The sequence below is a fragment of the Lepisma saccharinum genome, chromosome 4 (genome assembly GCF_977018435.1).
Source record: "Lepisma saccharinum chromosome 4, izLepSacc3.1, whole genome shotgun sequence".
In the NCBI taxonomy this organism is placed as follows: Eukaryota; Metazoa; Arthropoda; class Insecta; order Zygentoma; family Lepismatidae; genus Lepisma; species Lepisma saccharinum.
Window position 1 is genome coordinate 111,395,216 of NC_139232.1, and position 24,987 is coordinate 111,420,202.

Sequence of the window (24,987 nt, forward strand, 5' to 3'; positions counted from 1 at the left end):
AATATTTTACCTGCGATTTTTGTCACAATATAATGATATTCCATTGTAAACGCTCGAGCGTATCATGCTCGAGCATGGGAGATTCGAACGAGTGGTTCTCTACTCTAATATGTACTATGATTTCCTGTGAGTGCTTATTTTGAGTCGCGACGATGTGGATGAACCGCAACAGAAACGTTCAACACGCTCTGCCACGTGTTCCAACATACCGGAAATATGTTCTCAGCACTCAAAAGCATCTTCAGTAACTAAATAGTGATCGCAGTATAGGAATAAATAAATAAATAAAACACTTTCAGTTCCCACGGAAATAAATTTGCAATTACATTCTCGATGAAAGAAGTCCGGGTTTTAGCCTGTGAGCTTTCAAAGGCTTCTAAGGTTTGGGAACCGTAGAAAGTATGCGATATAAGATTCCAGCAATAAAATTACGGCTCACGAATGTCCTTTGCGCTTCGTTAGTTAAAATTTTACGACCTTCTTTCCTTACGGATGGTCATAAAAGCAGCCTTTTTCACAGACAAGTTTCAGCCGAAAAGATTCACGATGCTTCCGTGTCATCAAGCATTCCTCTAGGTGTCTTCTTCATTACGTTCCTCGAGTGACTAAGCTAATGAGATCGTTCGCGTAACACCGAGAGAACTAATTATTGCAAATTTGTAGCATATCTGTATAATAACTAGACTGGAGGGGTCGAGTTTTTATTGTCTGGGGAAATTCCGCAATGACTCATTGTGTGCAATTATAAAGTGATTATTTTTCACCGTTTTACGTCACTACTCGAGTTTGGATAGTGAATGGTTTGAAATAAATCGTCAAGACCAAGGATGGCTAACTTTTCATTGAATTCACTTCATGCACACATAGGCTAATCGGGTCTGCTGTGAATGGAGACTTGATCAGTGTAATGTGATCCCACATGACTGGGAATCCTTTTGATCACAAGATAATGGCTTAATCACTACACTATAAGTCACGTCAATAGAGTTGTACAGTCACGGGCAGTTCTGCGTTGTAACGATATCATTGAAAATCAATACTGTAGTTACAAGTCAGAAGTGTCCATGCCTGTACCTCACGTAAAGAAAATATCACACAAGTTATGGGGAGCCAATGTTACGCTAAAAGTATAGCTTATTGCATAGCTTCTTAGGATACGATCTCCGACAGATCAATATTGATGAAGAATGCAAATTACTGTAACTTTATATAGCATACTTCGATGGCTCCGAAACTGTATTCGAACCTCCGTGGTGGAGTGATTAGCATAGCTCGCTACGACGCCAGGGCTCTCAGGATCGAATCCTAGCATGGGCATGGGTGTTTTGTCGGTGTCCCTTCATCAATTTCATCATATTATCATCACTCATCCCCATCGTCGCAAGTAGCCAAAAGCGGCAGAAAAGCGTCGCCAAATAACAAAAATCAATCAATTCATTAGTAACCGCTCCTAAAATATTCTGAATCCTGATGCTCCATCCTCTAAGACTCCCTTAAATGCGATACTGACGGGTAATTCCCACCCTCTGGTTGCGAATTTTTAAAGGTGACAGCGATGTGTTTCACATTTTGGCAACGAAAAGGGCAGGATTATATGGTAAACAGCTTATTGGTTTCCCCAAGCTCTCTTCCCTGGCTTACGGTTGAAAATTCGACGACAGTGCCAGATAGGTTTCCTCATCTTGCTGAAGCTGTAAGGTAAATTTCAGACCGAAACGACAAGCGACATGTGTCGCTTGGAAGTGAACTATATCAGTAATCAATGAAGCATTTCGAACCGAAGAGACACGACAAGCTGCATGTGTCGTCTAGGCCTGTTGTTCGCGCATGCGCGGTGAATGTTTTCCTTTAGGGAGATTTCAGACCGAAGCGAACCAGCCAATCAAGAGCAACGTCTCGCACCATGTAGCGCCATGACAGCCCGTACAATACAAGTCAGCGTTCGATTGGTGAAATCCTCAAGCGACACGTTCCGCTGTCTCTTCGGTGTGAAATCTGACTGAACGAGCTCGTGTCGCTTGTTGCCTGTCACTTCGGTTTCAAAGCTCTGTAAAAGACTAGAATGTGCTTTCAAATTTTCAAATAGTTTTCATGGTCTACTTCAGTAGATGCATCGATCATCAACGCTTGGTTTGTCTTCCAGTGTAAATACTTACATGCAATAAATCGTGAACACAGTCCTCCATCTTCTAAATGTAAACACGGAGGTACAATTCATGTGCAAAATCTTTGCTCCCCCACTGAATGGGTGTAGCAGCTCTGATGTAAGTACGGGGCGTGTCCAGAGCCTCCAGTACCCACACTCACGGACATCCGGAGGGGTTTTCCATTAGGTGTGGTAATTTATTGTGGAGCAATGCAACATGGATAATTACTTCAAAATAGCACGACCTAATTCGACATGACAAGGGATGATTGTTCAGAGTGTGGGGAAACACACTTTAGATCTTCCCATCCATTGTTCTTTCCGCGTTCACGCAAACGCCTCACTCCTTATCGTTGCGGGATTTCGCTGCGTACAGGGTGACTCCAAAGCTCTTGGCCCTCCTTATCATAGCCAATCCTCAAGGTACCCTGACTTGTGGAATGTTTTGCGTTAACTTAACGCCTCCTTAAGCCTGTCTGGTGAAGGATTGGTTATAGGCACAATACGAATACAAAATCCAAAAGGCGCAAGAAGTAGTATAAACGATTCAATGGAATAGCGAATACAGGTGCAGTACAGTCCCGTGTCTGTCATAGCTGTTATATTCTCTCTCACACACACACTAGAAATAATGACGAGGCCTGTGTCGCTCTCGAACCTCGATCACAACTTATGGAGGTCATTGAGGGAAACAATTTTCCTTAATAACATTTTCCCTCGTTTCGACGCTACGAATCCTCGGAAAAAAACCATTCTTATCATGAACGTATGCAATCAAGCTGCACCAGAGATTCACAGTTGAGACTAGTCGATTAACTTTTTTTTGCCGACCTCCGTGGTGGAGTGCTTAGCACAGCGCACTACGACGTCAGGGGTTCCGGGTTCGAATCCCGGCCTGGATATGAGTTCTTTGTGAGAGCCCCTTCATCAATTTCATCATATCGTCACTCATCCTCATTTGCTGACAGAAATCAAATCAATCAATCAATCAATGGATTTTCAATTACGATTGATTGGTGACAAGATGGGATGGACGAAAGAACAATCACAACACAAGTCCCATGGAGGATCATGTGACCCTTGGCAGGAACTAACTCTTATTGGCATCGTGTTGACAACTGTCTCAAGCAGAACTCGAAGTGGTCTGTTCATATGGTGACATCTTAAGCCTGGTTTACGTTGGTCGAGTAGACGGGAGAGTAGCTGGAGCGAGTAGGGTCAAGCGAGCTACTCTCCGCGTGTAAACAACTGGGGAGAGCACTGGAGCGAGTACTCGCTCCAGTAGTCAGGACAGTCGAGTGGCTGTCCACGGAGGACAGCGACTCGACCGAGTAAACTCTTTCTGAGGACAGTATAGTCTGTGTTGTGTTGTGCCTGTGAGTGTCCATGGAATTTGTGTCGATTACAGGAACAAACAAAATAAACTACTGGTGTATGAAGTTGAAGAGATGAGACTTGATGTATTTGACGTAGGAGAAATAAAATTAAAGATAAGGAATTTACGTTCAACCAAGAATGATCGAAAATAGAAAAATCAAAGAAATTAGTTGGTTTTTTTTTTCAGACATGTCCTTGTGCATTATTTCTCGTTAAAAAAAAGTGTGTAAACCGTTTCAGAACTTTTTTTTAAATCGACAACGACGTCGATGGGTTCATTCTGTGAAAAGAGCACCAAACAGCTCCAGCTACTCGCCATAGAAGGGTTGAGTCGAGCAGACAGGTCAGTAACTCGTCCCAGTAACTCTCCCGCTCACTCGACCAATGTAAACCAGCCTTTAAAGTAGTCGCTTTTATGTCACTTCGGCTAATCGTGAGATGAGTGAAATGATGAAAATTGATGAAGGGACACCCACAAAGAACACCCATATCCAGGCCGGGAATCGAACTCGGAACCTGGAGTCGTAGCAGATGTCGACTGTAATCAACTGTTCTCGGAGCTTCGAATCCGTCCACAAAAGTCATAAAAGTAAATTGAATTGGACGAACTTGTACAATGCAGGAATGTTTATAGTTCTTAGGTGTCGCTGAAACTCTGATATGGGTCACAAAAGACATAAGAATCCTAACATTTGCAATAACATTACCTTCACGTACCCTGAAATACCTTATTCATGAAAAAAAAAACAACAAAAAAACAATCATTCAGTCTTTTAAAACATCCACAACACTATAGTACAATCCTTTCTAAATGATAACCCGTCAAACGCTGTCATGTTCACCGTCAATGTAATCTGCACATAAAAAAATGGTTCCATATCAAATTTTGAAATGGCCTTGGATATCGAAGACAAAGAGGAGATCGTGGAGTACTGTTCCTGGATGCAGTGGCCTTCAGCCCTCCCTACTCTTACGCCCAGCGTGCACTCGTTCTTATGAATCCCCTCCCCCTTTTCCTTGTTACGTATTACATCCACTCACTGATCGGGAACGTTCTTCTTGAAGCCAAAATTATCTTGTCAACTAAGCAAGAGAAAGGAACCACAAATGGCCAAAAAAAAAAAAAAGCATTTGACATGATCTCTTTTGTTGGAGCATTAGATCCAAATGAAAGAAAAAAAATGGGTGGTGCTGACCTCTGTGGCGGATTGCTTAGCACAGCGCGTTACGACGCCAGGTGTCCCGGGTTCGAACCCCGGCCTGGGCATGGGTGTTCTTTGTGAGAATCATTCATCATATCACTTCGCGATTAACTCTATGGACATTCTCGCAGTTAATTGAATCGGATTCCTATAGGATTCTAATTAGAGCGTTGTGAAACAGATAAAGGACACAAATTATTCTACGGCGTAAAACTTGCGATTTCCATGCAACCATAGTGAGTTAGGTGGGAGTGAAACAGTACTACCATAGATTGATTGATTTAGTTTATTTTACTTCGCTTTTCTGCCACTGCCACTCGCGAAGATCAGGATGAATGGTGTTGAGATGATATGAAGGGACAATCACAAACAGACAAGGACAACACACAACACGAGCCCCACGAAGGATTGTACTGGCCGTGAGTCAAGACGCCAGAGCCTCGCCAGTCTGCAAAATGCAGTCCAGGTGAACCACGTGGAAGGGAAGTTGACACTTGGTGTCTTCGGAAAGGGTTGCCCTTACACCCCATTAGTACCATTAAGTTGACTTATGTTAATTCCTCTATGGTACAGTCACGGCCACTTCTGGGTTGTAACGATGACATTGAAAATCAATGGGATTGTTACAACCCAGAAGTGACCGTGACTGTACTACTGCAATGATACGGTAATGATGGAAGAATGATACAAGCAATGCTGCGAAAATAATGGCTACATGCTGATTGTAAATTTGAGCGCTCCATTACGTCAAAGGAGATGATTTTATATTCAGTTTTGACTAATATAAATCGTATTAGGAGTGCAAGGGCCAAAGAAGATTTCAAGAAGACGACATATCTGGCGAAATGACCATCTTAACGCAACTACGAAGACAGAGGTCCAAAGTTCAACCACTGGTCAGACATGCGTTTGTCCTATCGCCCATTTCATCAGTGCATAATTTATCCTCATCGTCACGATTAACCCCAAAAGATGAAGCGACGTAAAATAAGCAAAATAGAAACAAATAGAATGCTTGCAATGCCACACAGCACCCAGATCATATCTCAATATTTCCTGTTTGACCACCACCGAAATCAATAGGACTGCTCTTCTCCCACATGAAATTTAGCGCAGTGCGATAAACCTGGCTGAAGTGGAAGTTATTTATTCGAGAATTTTTGCCTTCGCTCGTCAAACGCACGTGCGCTTATAGAGATGACGTGGGGAGAGAGTATTCGTTCTTAAGGCTAAATTCAGTAAAGCACTTCAAAACAACCATAATCCTCATATTGTATGCTGTCCATTTGTGTTTGTGATTGTCCCTTCATCCATTTCAACTTATTACTATTCATCCTTATCTTCACGATTAGCCAAAGTGGCAGAAAAGCGAAGTAAAACTAAACAAATCAAAGCTGACAACTTTTCTCCCCGATGGCGTAATGTTGACGCTGTCGCCTTGTAATCAAGGGGTTTCGGGTTCGATCCCGGGTCGAGGCATATTTCATAGTGGGCTTCCCCGATGGCGCAGTGGTAGCGCCGTCGCCTTGTAATCAACGGCAAAGATAATGGTAGATAAATTGTCCACCACTATTTTCATTACTTTTTTACGTCGCCGCCTTGTAATCAAGGGGTCCAGGGTTCGATACCCGGTGGAGGCACATAGTGGTTCGGATCCCACTTTAAACTGTAGGTCCAGTCCCGATTAGCCTTTCTGTGCATAAAGTGGACTTAAAAACAACAAATCAATCAATGAATCACATTGCATAGTGGTTCGGATTCAACTATAATAACCTGTAGGTCCACTCCCGATTATCTTAAGTGAGCATGACGTGGACTTAAATTTTAACTCGGTTTGGTAACATACAGGAAAAACCAACATTACTGCCTGCATTACTGCACTGTAACGAGGCTCTGGCGCATGTACTCTAAATAACTCCTTGTTCAGACGTTCCATCACTTGAAAGGGTCAGAAACAAAGAAAGTACTCCTCCCATAATCTTTTCCCCGAGCCTAATACTCAGGTAAATAAAAAAAAATACAATTTGAAGGCCGTCACTGCACGCTACGGAAAGTGAATCTGCCCACAGCACACCTGCACCAGCTAACAACACTCTTGCCATCTCAGGAAGGTATCAATTCCGAACAGAACCCATCACGTCGGAGAAGAGAAGAAGAATAAAAAAAGCATCCGCTAACCTTGACACACAGACACCGCATTTGTTAATGTGGATCAACCCAGGGGGACACGAACTAATGCGTCAAAGACGATCATACAACAATAATGGGACTTGCCAATACAAAAGGAGAAAGAAGAAAATTTCATGGTCACGAACGCCATAGGTGGTGACGCTAGTCCCCCATGCAGGACCACACCCTTCGGTGCACGCGGAAATGGCGGTTCTGAAGGTCAGGGATTGTGGATGTTTCTGGAGAGCTTCTTCTATATAAAAGGCCGCCCCGTCCACCAGTGGGTAAGCTGAACTATTGGTAGCATCAGCAGCAACAAACCGCCAGCATGAAGTACTTGGTAAGTTGCTCTATGTGCTATGTCCTATCTCTGATCGCATAAGCTTTCATTGTCTCACAACACTGTTGTAGCATTAGATTCTCAGAGATCAGCTTTTCAATACACATACCTTGTTTCCAAGGTACAGCAGCCTCTTTTAGAAGGAACATTAAATCAATTTGACTTGAGCACATAGGATTTCCTCCATTAGGGAAATGGCCAACGGAACCAACGAAACAGGGACTCGGGAATGAGTAACCGACGCTGATTGGTTGCTCGCTCAATTACGTCAAAAAGGTTTTTTGGGGGGTGGATCTTACGAATTTTGTTACTTACCATCACTTCTCTGCCACTTTTAGCTAATTGCGACGATGAGTAGGATGAAATTGAAGAGACACTAACTCATGTCCAGGCTGGGATTCAAACACGTTGCGTCGTAGCGCGCTGTGTAACCACTCTGCCACGGAGGTTGACAATTGTCTTATGGACTATATTCAGACGGGACTAGTCTCAGCTGGACCTCTGTCCAACGTCAGCGAAGCAGTTGTCGAAATTCCCTTCCTTCCACAAAAGCACCATGATATTCCAATTCTGAGAAATTCTGATTAGAAATCATTTTCGAGCATTAACGTCAATTTTCGTGCGGCTTGCTCTGCCTGTTGTCTAAATATCTGTGATGGAAAATAGACTTACGTAGCCGAACTATTGTGCATATCTGGACAACAGAAAATGAAAACCACACGAAGATTCATGTGATTAAGCAGATGTAATTTTTCAGGTTTTGGAATATCAGAGAGGTTTTTCGAAAAGACAGGAAATCTCGAAAACGGCTTTGTTGGCGTCGGCCAAAGGTACAGCCGAAACGTAAGGTATATTAATTGATTGATTTAGTTTATTATATACTTAGTTTTTGTATCACTTTTTGGCTAATTTCGAAGATGAAGAGTGATGATATGATGAAGGAACACCCACAAAGAACACCCATGCTCAGGCCGGGATTCGAACCCGGGAAGGTTTTTTAATGATGGCCTGGAAGCACTTTCGATCTTGAGTGTACTCTTAAAACATTTGCTATAAAACTAATGTTGACGAATGTGTTCTGAAAGGGTCCAATTCAAAATTTATCGAAGCCCCAATTTTAACATTTTCAGGCAAAAAGTGGAGCAATATTGGTGTTTAACTCACAACGTAAGGCATGTGTTTTTTACAAAAATAACTTGTGTAAAGTGCCTCCCCTCCTCCTATAACTAATAACAGTGCAAAATTCCCGGAGATTCCGTTTAAGATTTCCTATTATTAAAACAAGGTAGAACCAACCACCGAAGATATGAAATATCGTCCGCTAGGCGAAAATTTTGTTGCTTAATTTTCAGCTCTCGCCTCCCCCTCCCCTTCCCCCGAGGTGATAAGCAAGCCTTAAATCAACGAAAAGGAAATTGCTCCCAGGTTCTGCCTGCAGATCGAGCAGAATAATAATAATAAAAAAGAAGCGCGTCTCCGTATATTTGAAACCGCAACTCGTTCATCGTACATCTTGATATCCGCAGAACATACATTCGGCGCTGGACGTGCGGGATTTTTTAAAATGTCAATTAGGCTGGGTAACTTTAATGAATGGCGCGGCGCTTTATCTCGGGCGCTTTTGGATCCATCCCAGGGAGGCTCCGAGGGACCATAAACAATTGGTTATACCGTGAGATTTTCCTGCGCGGAATATAAATTCCAATGTGGAAGTCGGGAATACGAGGAGACTTGGACTTACATACAACATCGCGTAGCAACTCTATCTGTACATTTTCAGGAGAATCATGTTTCATTTTTTTTTTAATGTGGCAATATACAACGCTATATCTCGGTGTTGCGGTCTCGTCACCGAAAAGTTCTGTGTTCGAATCCCGGAGACTCCCTTCATCAATTTAATCTAATCACGATTCAGTCTGCCAACCTCCGTGGCGGAGTGGTTAATACAGCGCGCTACGACACCAAGAGTCCAGGGTTTGTGTCCCGGCCGGGTGTTATTTGTGAGTGTCCTTTTATCAATTTCATCACTCATCCTCATCTTCATCTTCATCTTCGCGATGCCAGATGTCAGTGCAAGAAAACCGAAGTAAAATAAACCCAATCAATCAATGATTCAGTCTCATCGTCACAATTACTCAAAAATGGTAGACAAACGGCGTCACAAACATATAACTCAGTCGCTTTTCTAACTTCAGGTTAACCGCGAAGAAGAGAATGAAGTAATCAAACAGATGAGGGAACAACTCGGAAATAATCTTCCATATCTTAGCCATGATTCATACCTATGCTCCACTGGTTTCACATTGCGTTAGTCTAACCGGTACAGCCAGTGCTAGAGTCCCAAAATTTTCAGAATGTATACGCCAAGTTTCGTGAAATGTTAAGCAGAGACCAGGTTTTCATTGACTTTGGATCGTGTTTCCGTTAAATATATGAATTAATTAATTTCACAAACTTATATCGTTGATGTAAATACTGATGATGATGATATAAATGGCATATAAGATATTATAATATATTGCATAATGTATTGCATACAATAGAGAATACATTTTTAAATTTAAAAATATATACACATGTATATGAAACGCGTATTTTAATTATTGCATTTAAACAACAGCAAGTTATTATATTTTATCTTCTTGATGCTATTGTTTTTGTGATGAATTGGCAAATTACATAAATAAATATAGACGAAACGAAAGTAGAATGTTAGCTACATAACCATTGTAGCAGAAGTATACGCTAATGAGTAAAGTTAATGATAGAAGTATACGCTAATGAGTAAAGTTAATGATAGAAGTATACGCTAATGAGTAAAGTTAATGATAGAAGTATACGCTAATGAGTAAAGTTAATGACAGAAGTATACGCTAATGAGTAAAGTTAATGAAAGTGTATCCGGCGTATTCAGCCACATACCATCGACTACAGCCCTGGGTATATCAAAGAGGCTGGCTCCAGACTGAAGTATAGGCCTATAGTTCTACTACATATTTCGAAGCTTTTCTACTTCTTTGGAATATTCGTAATACTGGCAGTAAAAGATGATGTGAAGCTGTCGTCTCTCGCGGTACTAGATGCAGAAAGGATCTGAAAACTACTTTCAAATAAAGCATTTGTTCTTTGTGTGGTTAAACGTATGAAAGCAGCAAACCCATAATAACACATTCGGTAGTTCAAAGTTGTACATTTAAGGAATGATTTGATTTGATCTGGCTTTCAAGTCCATTTTATGCACTAAAAGGCTAATCGGGACTGGGCCTACAGCTTAAAGTGGGATCGAACCACTATGTGTGCCACCACTGGGTTTCGAACCCGGGAACCCTTGATTACAAGGCGATGACGATACCACTACGCCATTGGGAAGGCCTTGCATGTTTAAGATGTTTGTAGTAAATTTTAATTCAGTCCTGGTAATCCGCAGCTCAAGACGATCCATATTAAATTTCTAAAGAGCGTTTTAGTAATCATAACAGTAAAATAAGACTAAATGATACAAGCAGTCATAAAGATAAATTTATAATTAATTCGAATCTCTCCCGAAATGTAGTTCTAGACAAGTGCTGTACTTGAGACCAGTGTTGCCACATGAAGGGAAATTTCCCTTTTGCAGGGAAATTCGGACCGAAATTTGAGCCAAAAGGGAAAAGGGAATTTCGATGAAAAATACCACAATTGCAGGGAAATTTTAAGGTCATCTGACTACATTATTACAGTTTGTGTTAATTTCGATTTTGATATCCACATTTTAATGTTATTTATTTATTTTGCTATTCCTACTTGTTTCTGCTCCTTTAAGTGTATTGTATACGTTGCTTTTATGCAGCTTTGGATAAAGAGTAACGATGAGGATTAACGATTAAATGGATTCGTGACCATGATTGAAACCTGGGATATCTGGTCAGGAAGTGATGAAACTGAAATTTGATTTTTTTTAAAAAATATTTTTTATTCAAAAGAATAACGAATTCAACAGAATACTTTACTACGTACTACTACTAATTACTACTACTACCGCTACTACTACTACTACTAATTATTATTATTATTATATAATTTGCTTAGGTGAAGGGAAAAATTGGTCCAAAAAGGGAAATTTTGCCCCTTGGAAAGGGAAATTGTGCCCTGATATTGTGGCAACACTGCTTGAGATTGCAAAGTGACCTTTCGTTTTCTTCCAGGTTATCCTCGTCCTCGCTCTCTTCGCCGTCCTGGCCGTGTCCGCCCAGGCACCCAAGGAGCAGCTGAAGCCCGCCGAGCAGTTCTACTACGGCTACGGCCTCGCAGGCGGCTACTACCCTGCCGTCGGCTACTACGGCTACTACGGTCGCTAAGGTGGTTCAGCTTCGCAGGACCGACAACCAACCATGACGACTGGACCGTTCTCATGACGACGATTCTTGACCGCTCTTTGCAAACCGGAAGTCTCTCTTCTCAAAATTTGGAAGCGAATTTCCTTTTCAAAATAAATTCAATAAACTTTTAAATCACGGTATTTTCATTGAGACCTCCCAGGCAATCCTTTTAGCAGGTAATGAGGGTGTGATGTTGTCAAAGAATATAGTTAGATGGATCCTGCTTTAGTGGCTATCACTATACAGTCTTTCAATATTTATCTTTCTGGGGTGTACGACGTGACCCTTTATAAAGACACCCAAATATCAACCTCTCTTCCACGTAGTACAGTCAACGCTAAAGATAATGGTAGGCAAATTGTAAACCACTATTTTCATTACTTTTATATTCTAAATTCTGTGTTGTTTTAAGGAATGAAACTATGTTGGTTCGAAGCAGGCATTGTTCTCTGCTTATTGATTTCAATTCATTGTCAACACATTGTGTAATATAGACCGAATGAAAATGGTGGTGGGCAATTCGCTTACTGTTTCTTTCGCCGTTGGTTGTACACTCTGGACTGCATTCTTCAAGACTAACGAGGCTCTGGCGTTTGGACTCCCAACCAGTCCATGTAGGAATATAGTCATTATTATTACTATTTATTTTGCATAGCAGGTATAAGTTCTCTTTCACTCAACCACATACATAAAACTGCAATAGGTAGATGTGTGTGGTGCCTTTACGTTTAAAGTAACAAAATGTAGCTATATTAACGGCATTGCAATGTGTTTCCCCCCTTCGGAAATATTATATTTCTTCCTTAAACATAGTCCACTCAAAGACGACTTCATAATTGCCAGAAAGTTGTGATTATATCTACCGAATAGGATTATATAATTTAAAACTACACGCATTGTGCTAACAGATCGGCTTCGACATGAAAATATGAAACATTTAAATACTGTGTTCCTTCAGAACTTCCCCATATCAATAACTCCTTGGTGGTTTCATGATTAGTTCTGTGAGCAGCACAATAAGTTATCAATAATATTCGCGCTTATTCTTATTCAAACTTTCCTTTCACGGTTACTTCCTCCGAGTTGGCCCATCTAATTCACTTGAAAGTAACGTGTAGGAGAAGGAAGATTGAGATATTTCTTGGTTCCCTGATTCCCGAAATTTAGAGAACATGGGAAAAAGCGCATGAGTTATTCGCTTCACCAAATTTCGATTCATGCTAAACATGTAAATATTATATTTCAACATATCAGGGGACGTGCGAAAAAGTGAATTTGAAATAAAAACACGGGGGGAAAGTAACATACATGTATGTTCATACGTTTGGAACATACATGTATTAAGAAATAATGTTATTGACTAACGAGTTTTAAGCAGAAGTAATGTTTTTACAAAAGCACTTTCTTTCGTTTCATTCTTATTTTATGTCACTCATACGACATTTTAGGTTAATCGCCATAGCTACAGGAATCGGATGAAAAATAAGAAACCCCTGATGGCGTTATGGTAACGCTGTTGTTTGTAATTAATGAATCCCGGGTTCGATACTCGGGGCAGGCACATAGTGCTCCGGATCTCACTTTAAACTGTAGCTCCAGACCCGATTAGCTTATCTGTGCATAAAATGTGGTTACTTCATCTCTACACGACGAAAGCATAACACTAAAACGAAGCACGGAAGATAGCTGAACACTTACACCGAGCCTGTGGGCTGATCCAGGGTAATTTGTACAAATTGTTTTCATTAACTTTACAAAAAAAAATTGCGTTATATCTTAATTTTCTAGGTTCTATTGTTACATATCTAGGGTGTTCTGGAAAAGTCACACAACTCACAAACTGCGATTTTCTATTGCTTTCATCGAAGTTGTTGGTGTCTTTAGTCTACAGGAAGGCTAATCGGGACTGGACCTACATTAAAGTGGGATCCGAACCACTATGTGCCTCCACCGGGTATCGAACACGGGACCCTGCTCTCACGCTGAATCAGTTAAAGAAAATCTTGTAAATATAATTTTAAATCGGCATTCTAAAAATCGATGATACATCTGTAACGTTTGCCAGTGAAAGAATAAACATCAAAAACTGTCTGATGTAAAATTGTATATTTCCCCGAACGCCCTAGATATTTCTCCCTAAAATGTTATATTTTCGCTTTTTGATTTGGAGAAGGACTGGAGCCTCTTCCGTACACCTTGGTTACGCACTTGATTAATGCTCTGGGAGGGAATCGAATCCAGAACCTTGGGAGACGACATCTGTGATGGCAATCCTAAGCATCATTATGGTACAGCCAGGGTGCGAAATCCTGGGGGGGGGGGGGGCAATCCCCCCACGAACAATCTTGGCCTCAAAATTCCTGCCACCAAAAATTTCCGGGGGGGAGAGTTTTTGCAATTAATTTTAAGAATTCTAAGAATAATATCGAAAACACACACAAATTTGTGAAGTTGTAAGTATTGAATGCTTTCTCTCTCAAGAGATCATTAACAAACAAAAAATATATAACTATGAAATCAATTGAAACAAACAAAATAAAACCACTTCAACTATTTCATAATTTATTAACATCTTTAACCAGTTAGTAAGGAATTAGTTAACTGCTATACAATATCTGATATGTATAAAAGTAACAAATTAATTTCCTTTATGTAATTAATAATAATAATATTAATAATAATAATTATAATATATTTTTAATTGAGTAATTTATTTTTACTTTTATTAACATTACAAATATGTATATCGTATAATTTACACATGTTTGTGGGGGAGGGGGGTTTGAAGATTAAAAACTTTCTCCCCCCCACCAGTTTTCAATGATTTCGCACCCTGGGTACAGCAATAGAAATTAACAACCATGTAGCAGACTTTAAATCCACATTGATATACAAGTTGGAAGTGAATGTATTGCCGTGAACCAAGCAACACACACAAATTACAGCAATTATGCCAGAAGGCTGTAGTCTCCGACTGAAAGGCTACCATCAGAGCTTCTAACCACGACCAGTAATCGCTGCGTTGATGTCTATCGCACCTCATCGCCGACCAATCGGCATTCATTGACTGTCTGCAACTTGTGGGTTATGAAGCCGATGTGCTAATTTCGCAGGATACGCAAATAAAGTAAGGAATGTGCCACCCTGCTTCATGCATTATTCAGGGACACCGTTCGCGGAGCATAAGGATTCGCGACAGGTTCTCTAATTTGGTGCGTTTGGAACTTCTAACGCTAATTTCGGAAGGTAGGCGGGCGTGCAGCTCCCTCTGGGACCGAAAGTAAGATTAGCATAAGAATATCTGCGAATGGGAGTTCGTGGATTCAGGATAGTTCGGGAACTTCCCAGACAAGCTGGCCGCTCTCAGTGTCCAATTGCTGAAGATGAAAGAGGTGTGATCATGGGCGTCCGTAAGGGGGGGGGGGGCACTTGCCCCCATGAAATTTCTGGAAAGAGTTCATGTAATTCGAATGGTGAAATTGTAGAGATATTTTATAACAAAAAGTATTGTTTTCTGTGACTTACAGGCCGTAAGTTACAGCAACTATTATTATTATTATTATTATCATCATCATTATCATTATTACTATTTGAGGTAGGTTTACATTTAAGCTTACAGTACAGTATTTTACACTGATCTAACTATAAAAAAAGCTTTTTGTCCTGCATGAATTAATGTTAAGTATACAGTTATGCAAATTGTATATAGATATACGGGATATGGAAATTACAAATGTAATTTAAAAAACAAGTAATAGTAGTAATAATGTAATAATAATAACAATAATCGCAACAAAAATAAAAACAATAATAATAGCAGTAATAGCTATAACAATAATAAAAGTTTCTGTGACCCTGCCCCTGAGAAAAAATCCTGCGGACACCCTTGGGTATGACCAAAAACTAATAATGACTTTGAGCGCTATGAAGCCTTACGGAGGAGTTCTGGGACAATTGTATTCCGTATGACAAGATGAAATATACGAATTGAGTAAAGCCGACTCTGTGACCGAGCGCGTTGAGTGTGGGTTCACAACCTCGCCAACGGCGCACAGCATTCAATTCTCACAATCTAGCTGCAAAAAAATTCCTAAGACTAGTTGTCTTGTCCTCCATTGATCTTATTAACCTCGTTTCATAATAATATTTGTGTGGTTGTAATGAGCTGGAAAGCTGTCACATAATTGATACTGACAAATATGAAATTAATATTTTAATTGTTGATACTAGTAAGATGATATTATTAATCGCACAGAGAATAAATGATTAAATGAAAAAAATTGCACTTCAAATGAATTATTATTACTAATATTATTTGAATTACAAAATATGATTATACATCAAGTCAATGTTGAGTCAAAACTCGTAGATTGCAATGATAGAATTGTAATCAGTGTTCTCATCCATTCCGCTCGCGCTGCTGCTCCCAGAACTGTCAGACGCTGGTATGGTGGAACTGCCATTTCTTGGGAGACCAGATGAAAGCAGACCTAGAACTGCTGGTGACAGTGCTCCGGACTTCTTGATTGGGAGTTTTCGGCGCGATGATATTACCGGATCCGAGGACGCAAGCAGAATGTGCAGCAAATCTTCATTCGTTGCTATGACCTTTCCTGAACTTCCTAATGTCCTTATGTCTTACCTCCTGTACGTCCTCTGACAGCTGCCCGATAGGCAGGATGCAAGACCGAATAATATCTGCACCATGTACTAAAATCTTCTGAACTGTGACAATTCTCCCCGACTTCGGCTCCGCACCGGATCTACAACTGCCTTGTTCTTCGTCCTTGGGCCACTCTCCTGGAACAACATCGTAGGACGACCTGGACCACATCCACTGGACGTACCAGGAACACATCCGTATACCTCTGGTGGAAAACTGATTTGATCATTGAGCCAGTGTGCTCACAAAAATCTGTCTTTATGCCTGTTACTCTTCAACCATCGGGCCCTAATTTTCACACAATACAGTTTAATTACACTGACAGTGCGTTCTTCAACTTCTGGAGGACAATCTTGTATTCCCAATCTATCCACAACAAATCTGTACAGTTCTTCGCTTCTGTTTTGGGGAGAAGACTGCAGCCATACATCAAACAACTCCCGCCTGAACAGGGTGCACTGCGCAACTAAATGCCTCTGCGCGTGGTGCCTAGGGACACGAGGTTCATGACCATCTACATAAACATAACTTCCGGTTCAAAGTCAAATGAAAAACAGCCATCATAATTACCCTTGGACATTTCATAACACACACCTGTGTAGCAGTTAGCCGTGAATACAAGATTCGAAAAATGATTTTTTTTTCCAGCTAGATTGCGAGAATTGAACACTGTGCGGCGGTCGCAGGTTCGTTGGCGTGGGTGTGCATTTGTGAACGTCCCTTCATCTATTCAGCATTCATTTTAATCGTCGCTATTAGCTTGAAATGCAGAAAAGAGACGTACAACAAGAAAAACTGAGTAAGCAGAGAACACACTAATAACGTGTTTCCATACATTAAAAAATAATTATTTTTAGAAAATAAGTTGATATTTTCCATTTTTAGCATCTAAAATTAGCTCTCTAACAATAATTCCACAAGCCATCCTCGGAGAACCATTCCACTGAAAAATAATAATAATAATTGAATCGATTCTGAATCCAGACGAGCAGATGGCCCTAGCCTCACTTTCGCCTTGTAATCAAGCGGTTCTTGGTTCAATACGAGATGGAGGCACATGGTGGTTCGGATCCCTCTTTGAACTGTAGGTCCAGTTCCGATTAGCCTATCTCTGCACAAAGTGAACTTAAAAACTCAAGTCAGCCTTTGCCGCAGTCTCTTCTTGTCTCGAATTGTGCACACAACTGCATCGATCTCGTATCGACACGCAAATTTCAAGCTCGTAAACATCCATTTCTGCACATGAAACATGGAAATTTCTCGAATTAGCCATATTGTAGGGCGATTTTGATTCTGGCGAAATTTCCAAAGAACTTACATTAACATTTTCTGACAAGACGAGTCTCCTCTAGATTTCTTCGGATGTTTCACGTTCTCGGTTTCGCCTCGAGTTGTGATTGCCTTTCCCATTCGAGTTTCATCTCGAACAAACTAAGTTAAAACATAGGTTTCTGCACATTAAATTATTTGTTGTCTGACTGCTAACACCTTGGTATGTCCGAATATGTCTCACAGTAAAGCAATTTCAATGAAGGCGAAATTTCCGTATGCCTTACAATGTAATTTCCGAAAGTTTTAAACGAGACGAACGCCTCGTTCTCGTCTCGATTTTCAAACGGTGGACTTGCCTCGCCTCGGTACGCATCATTCTTCAAACGAGCTTGCAACTCCTTCAGGTGACCTCCCAGGGAAACAAGGCAGAGCATAATTAATTAGATGCTCTAATTGAAGCCGAGGATCGCCAAAACTCGCAAAACGCTGTTTGCGAAGGCCGTAAAAGGCTTGCTCGTAAACTGAGCCTGAATACATAAACCTCTAGATATCCCCTTCGTTCTCCTACCCTTTCCCTGCGGCTGAAGGTAAACAAAACCATAAAAACGTCACACAACGTCTTGGCTTGCGTTCTCTCCTTACGGATTCAGAGCTTTCGCGGGTGACAGCGATTCTCCATCTTATCCACTCAAGTATTACAACGGGGGTAATGCGTGTCTAGTCGTTAAGCTCTGGATCCGGGTATACGCATTTGGCCAGCCTAATGGCTATTCCTAATTTTAATGGCTGGTATATATTCTTATGCACATACAGGGAGAATCTATAACTTCGAAACGAATAATAAATTCCATAAACTACGTCACGCATTAGCGTTGCAAAAAAAATTGTAGGAGGGGCCAGTTCACATACATTTCAATAGTAAAAGTAATTACTATTATTATCAATAACAATAAACAATTGCTATTATAAATTATTTTATTTCCAATTTATTATTATATCCTTGATAGGGTGACCATAATATTTTGACCCCAAAACGAGACATCTCAAGGAGATCCTTTACCCCCCTTTTCCTGAAAATCGGTAAGACCGAATTATAAAATTATTGTTATTATTAACGTATTATTATTTATTAAAGGGTGGATCGCAAAAATTATACATCATAAACAATAAATGATATATGGTATCCCGTTGTCAAAAGGTATTATCATAATCTCGGTATTATTTACATAGCGTTTCCTGCCCTTTCTGCTCAACCTTTGATGTTAGTCCTATACGCTGAGGTTGAATAATGCCAGAAGAATTTAGCAGAAGAACCAATCTTCGTGAGAGCAGCTTTATTCGTTTATAAATCTGCCCGAAAACTTTACCCCACATATCATATACACAACTCTAGATTTTTCTTTTGCGTTTCTGTCAAAACTTTGGAATTCCGTAAAGAAACTGCATGCATATTTTGCTCTATAACTAACGGAACACAAACAAATCAATGCATCTTTTTAGCATGAAATGTGTCCCAAATTTAGACAATCTAGTCTTAGTTTTCAAGATAACTCCTAGACTTTTATAAACCGGGACAAATAGTGACTTTTTTGACCGGGACTGTCCCGGTCAAAATGGGACGTATGATCACCCTAATCCTTGAAAGACTATACTATTGGTAGGGGAAGGTGGGGCAAGACGATACTTTACGTTTAACTACATAGAATGACTACTAAATATAAATGACATTTAATTTCTTCAGCACAAATCCCTTCGTTGAACCCTTATTTACATATAAACCAACACTGAAAACAAAAAATGTGTGTGACTGAAAAAAAAAGTATTTTGCCCTGTCTTGCCCACTTCCATTTATCCGATCTAAGAATTTAATGTTATCATCGAAAAGTAAAAATAAAGACAACATGTGAAGTGCAAGTTATGACAATGGTAAATCGCCCATGTGGGCTTATTTCTCACATGAACATGAACAGTGCCTTCATCCTGAGGACATGCCCATCGTCCACAAGAGGAGAAACGAATCCAAAGAGCAAGATTACAGAATATTGTTGAAGCTTACCATAACATTGGACGTTAATATTGGCCGACCTCTGTGGCGGAGTGGTTAGCACAGCGCGAGACAACTCCGGGAGATTCCGGGTTCGATCCCGGCCTGGGCATGGGTGTTATTTGTAAGTGTCCCTTCATTAATTTCACAATATCATCACTCATTCTCATCTTCGCCATTAGCCGAAAGTGGCGGAAAAGTGAAGTAAAATAAACCAAATTAATGAATCAAATTGAAATCTACATTAGAAAAAAGACTAGCGTAGTGTCCAATGATAATGCGAGAGATAATGGGGTACTACCCTCTCCCATCTTGTCTCGAAGCAACATTTTTAGGTAATGTCATAATAAAGTGAACCTTATGCATTGAAAATAAAAAGATAGACAGTTTTGAGAAGCAGGAGAACTGCCGTAACACAGTACACAATCTTCTTCACATAAAGTAGTAGATTTTATAGGGCTGAACTGAACAATTGAAATATGCACCACTTTATGTGAACAGAAGCGTACAAAATACTTCCAAGTAATATGAAGTCAAAATGTTATAAAACATGAAATTGGCGACGAACTAACGGCGAGTTTCAACTGATAACGTGTAAAAAAATCCGATGGATACCGCATCGCAATAGAAAAAACACCGATACACCGACTTAACCCAAGTTCTCCTACACGTTATCCACTCTCACACTCTGTTTAATTACTCGTTGCTTTAATAACAATTGTAGTCGAACAATATAAAAATAAGTGTTTACAGGCAACAGGCAGCCATTGATCCACACAGCGTCCGCATTCGTCCACCCACACAGCGCAGAGGAAAAACCAACCACGTAGCACCATGAATAATGCAAACGCACAGAACGCTTCTCGTCAGCGGGAATGGGATCATGGAGCGTTACAATTCTTCATTATCTTCCTTCGCGATTTACACAGCATCCAATTAACAAGAAATTAACGAGTGCCATTGTGCGGCAAATTGGGAAGCACGCGCACTGTTCCGTCTTGAGCAACGCACAGTGACAGTTCGCAGCAGGATGCGAGAGCAAACAGGGAAAACTGTTCTCATGGAAAAAGAATAGCGACTCGAAGAGAACTGAAATTATTCTCATCCACTGCATGTACCAAGTTAATGTAAATAAAATAGTTAATTTCCTACGCTTTGATTTTAGTGTTATTGCACCCGTCAGTATATTGGTTGCAGTGGCGTATGCTGAGTCTAAGAACTGGACTAGCTCGCTATGACACCTGGTCCTAGACTACAGACATGGAGGAAGGGAGAAGACTAGACTCACTCTTGACGTCTTCAAAGAAGCCACGTTGCAATCCCAACGGTAGTCAGGTTGCAAACTTCAAGGAATTCAGGTTGCCAACTTCAAAGAATTCAGGTTGCCAACATCTAAAAATTCAGGTTGCCAACATCTAAAAATTCAGGTTGCCAACTCCTAAAAATTCAGGTTGCCAACTCCTAAAAATTCAGGTTGCCAACTCCTAAAAATTCAGGTTGCCAACTTCTAAGAATTCAGGTTGCCAACTTCTAAAAATTCAGGTTGCCAACTTCTAAAAATTCAGGTTGCCAACTTCTAAAAATTCAGGTTGCCAACTTCTAAGAATTCAGGTTGCCAACATCTAAGAATTCAGGTTGCCAACTTCTAAGAATTCAGGTTGCCAACTTCTAAGAATTCAGGTTGCCAACTTCTAAGAATTCAGGTTGCCAACTTCTAAGAATTCAGGTTGCCAACTTCTAAGAATACAGGTTGCCAACTTCAGAATCGCCATTATCTTATTTCTGAAATCAGGTTAATTCAAAGTTTCGAATCGATTTTTCTTCAGTATTTTACTTTATAGGTTTCAGGCTTCGCGGATAGCCTAGCTAACCTGCAATATACGATCCTGATTGGTTGTAGCTGTACGGCTCACAATATAAAGCCCAAAACTTTAATATAGCATATAAGTTGAGTGGTATGGCTTTATCGCATGCACTACTACACGCAAGATTACTGCACAGCTGCCAAACAGCCAATGTGATTTCTCAGAAACCATGTGTATTTCTATTTGTTTACATTGAATTCGTTCTTACAGAGGACAAGCAATAATCATGTATCCAGTTTCCAATACAAGGACTTGCATTTAAAAAGCATTTTCCTTTTATCGGTTGCCAACTTCAGTGCATCAGTGTAATGACGATGATCCTCAAACGTTAGGTTGTGAGTCTTCAGTGAGCTTTGGATTTCTTCTCTTCTGCTCCACGTCTGAGAGTTTCTCGGTCACTGATATATCAAACGGATCCTCCCTATCCGATTGTTCACCACCTTCAGCAGAGGGCACAGCCACTGATGTAGACAACTTGAGGTCACCGGCTCCAGGCAAATACCAGGGCCAGATTTAAGCCCAGAGGCCGTGTGGTCCAAGGTGCCAGGCTTTGGGCTCGGACCACGGTACGAGTCTCCTTGGGGAAAACAAACTTTTCTTCTCAGATTTCGATCAGCGTATGGGACCGGTGGCCACCCGCCATTCTGAGGAAATTGGAGAGCTACGAATGACTATCGTAACCCGGTCACTATCAGGGAAAACTTACAACGACGACTGGGGGTTCGTGGTGTTGATCACACGTCACCCCGTATGATAGCCCACCTCTGCTGAGGCATATGGGAGTGAGGGCGGCAGTCAGTACGTGGGGTTCGGTCCTCCTCGAGGGGTGTTGCGACATGGGTTATGTTTACGTTAGATAACACACTAGGAGAAAAATAAATGCGTATATCCTTCCTGCCTTTGATAAAAGTCCTGGACACGCCACGCATGGTTTCGGAACAGCGAAATCGTTATGCAAAACCTTCCAGAAACACTAATCTGGCAATAAACTTGAGAGCGACCTTCAACGGCTACTTCGCAGCCGCCCGCCAAAAGCATCCGAGCATCATTACAAGAAAATGAGGCATCGGCGATTACGCAAGGATGGCTACACGATAGGATCACGGAATAGGAAACGTGGGATCGCTCCCGCATAATGCACCGCCCTGAGAAGGCAGAGAGCGGACCGCTGGGAAAGCGGAAGACGCGAGGGAACATGGGTAAAAAACAAACAACAAATCACTCCCGGGATATCGCACGGGACTGCAACAGGCTTCGGGAGCAATTTGTTCTAGAGACTGCTGACACGGTAATTACCCACGCTGCAATCGATTGACTCGCAAAAGAGGCTTATCGCACCGGAGTACGTGTGTGGCGGGTCAAGGTTTGCCCTTCCCTATCCTCTGCTCCCCTTTGGCTGCGATTTATTGGAGTTCTCACGGAGCAGAAGGCGCAGGAAGCAGTACGTTACACCTTCCTTCGCAGGCGCCCTGATTTATAATAGCAGCAAAGACGTGGAATTCATTCTCCGCCGGCGTTGCAAGGACTGCATACCGATGGAACTCTGTCGACATTTCTTCGTTCCGAACATTTGCGACCAAGTAAACCTACTTCAGCCACCAGAAGGATTTCCTTGAGTTGAAAAATGAAATTACTCCTTTGTTTAAGTAAGGGGGGGGGGTGCCAGAGAGTTCCCCTTGTATTTTCTGTTCCAGGCTCTACATTTCCAAATTCGTTCTTAACCAGGGAAATAAAATTTCAACTTAAGGCCACTTTTTATACAGTCCACCACCACATTTAAAGCTCATGGTTTCTTTTAAGCTCGCAATCACACTGTAAAAAATTGCCGTAACTTTACATTGATTTCTCCTTAAAACTTACAGGTTATTCACCGTAGATTCATTCTACAGAATTTTCCCCGTAAATAAGAGAAAGTTGAAGGCAGTGAATCCAACTTCTCTTTCACAAATAAGAAATAAATGTATAAACACATTATTTAAATGTTATAAAACGTTTATCAGTATCGTGAATAGTTATGATTGATCCCAAAACGTATAAACGGGTTAATAATTACGCTCTTAAAAGTTGCTACCATAGGTAAAGTAGCAGACAGAGGTTGCTCTTGTGGAACTTTGTTTTCTCGATTACCAACTGACCGCTTGCATGAGGAGGAAAAGCGTTCTTTTTTTCTTCTTTTACAAATGTGTTAGGTCCGACAAAACCACATTATTTTACATAATTAATTTTGATTTTCTTTTTTTTTTCAATTTTTAATTATAAGCGCATTTGGTAGCAATTGCTGCATCTTTATCGAACAATGACGAGGTCGAATCCCCACTGTTCCCAATTGTTGGGGTTTTATGTTTCATTCGATTTCATTTTTGTTATTCAACGTCGCTTTCCTGCCACTTTTAGCTAATTGCGGGGATGGGGATGAATAATGATATGATGGGACACTTTACAAAGAACGCCCATGTAATGTCTGGGATTCTAACACCTCTGGCTTCATAGCTCGTTGTGAAAACTATTCCACCTTGTTTTTATGTCCGATTAGATTTGATTTGCTTTTGTTATTTGGCGTCACTTTTCTTCCTGACACGATAATCGCGACGATGAAGAAAAGTGATGACGTGATAAAATTTATGAAGACACACTCAAAGAACTCCTATGCCCAGTTCGTGTTTCGAACCCGGGATTCGTGGCGTCGTAGCGCGCTGTGATAACCACTCAGCTTTTTTTTTTCCGAATTAGAGTGCAAGGAGCGAAGGTGTTTAAAAAAATGTTGGGTTTGACAAAATCATATTGACTTACATATGTTTGTTATTTATTTTCTACATGTGGAGGGGATACAGTTTAAAATTTAAATCGCATTTGCTGCCAATTATTGAGCCATTCTAATTTGATCATGCCAAAAAAAAATGCACTGATTCGCTTCTCGAAATCATAATGTAAGTTAACGAGAACTGACAATTACTTGTGGAACAACAGAGCGAAGAAATAAGCGCCGAGGCGTGTTGGTACAAAACAGTCGTGATTTCCTGTTACGGGTGAGCGCAGGATCCGGCTGGGGAGTTAATTTATCCTGGAAATCCTTCCTTCTGGTTTTCTTGGGCTTTGAAACACCAAGGACGCTGCCTCATGCATTATGGATGTTCAATGAGAAGAACACGCGTAATACAACTGCCTAAGTAGGCATTTGATGACATTTCTTGGGAAGAAATTGTCTTGCTCCACTTTCCCTTTACCTGGTAAGCGCATGCGCAGTCACAGTATTAGGATCGGTGAAGAACACAACAATCAGCGTTGCCAACCATACAATGATTGTACTATGCTTAGTATCCAAGTTGGCAGGTAAGGATTTGATTGCCACCATGTCTACAAAGGTGGTAACTTTTTCACGTAGTCCAGACCATATAAATCCGAATCTATGGATTTTAACGGGGAAAGAAAACAATGAAGCAAATTAATTAAACCAATAGTCAAGTAGACGTTGATTGATTAATTGATTTGTCTTGTTTTACTTCTCTTTTCTGCCACTTTTGGCTAATCGCGAAGATGAAGATGATATGATG

General features: G+C 40.8%; 1 protein-coding gene and 1 long non-coding RNA gene across 6 annotated transcripts in view; one reads left to right on the forward strand and one right to left on the reverse strand.

Annotated features, from left to right (window-relative positions):
- Positions 1-24,987, reverse strand: part of LOC145986766 (uncharacterized) — a 177,227-nt gene that overhangs the window by 53,595 nt on the left and 98,645 nt on the right. The gene's annotated exons all lie outside the window — the stretch shown is intronic.
- LOC145986764 (uncharacterized) lies at positions 7,135-11,724 on the forward strand. Its single transcript, XR_014441609.1, has 2 exons — positions 7,135-7,234; positions 11,419-11,724. It is a non-coding gene; the product is annotated as an uncharacterized LOC145986764 (long non-coding RNA).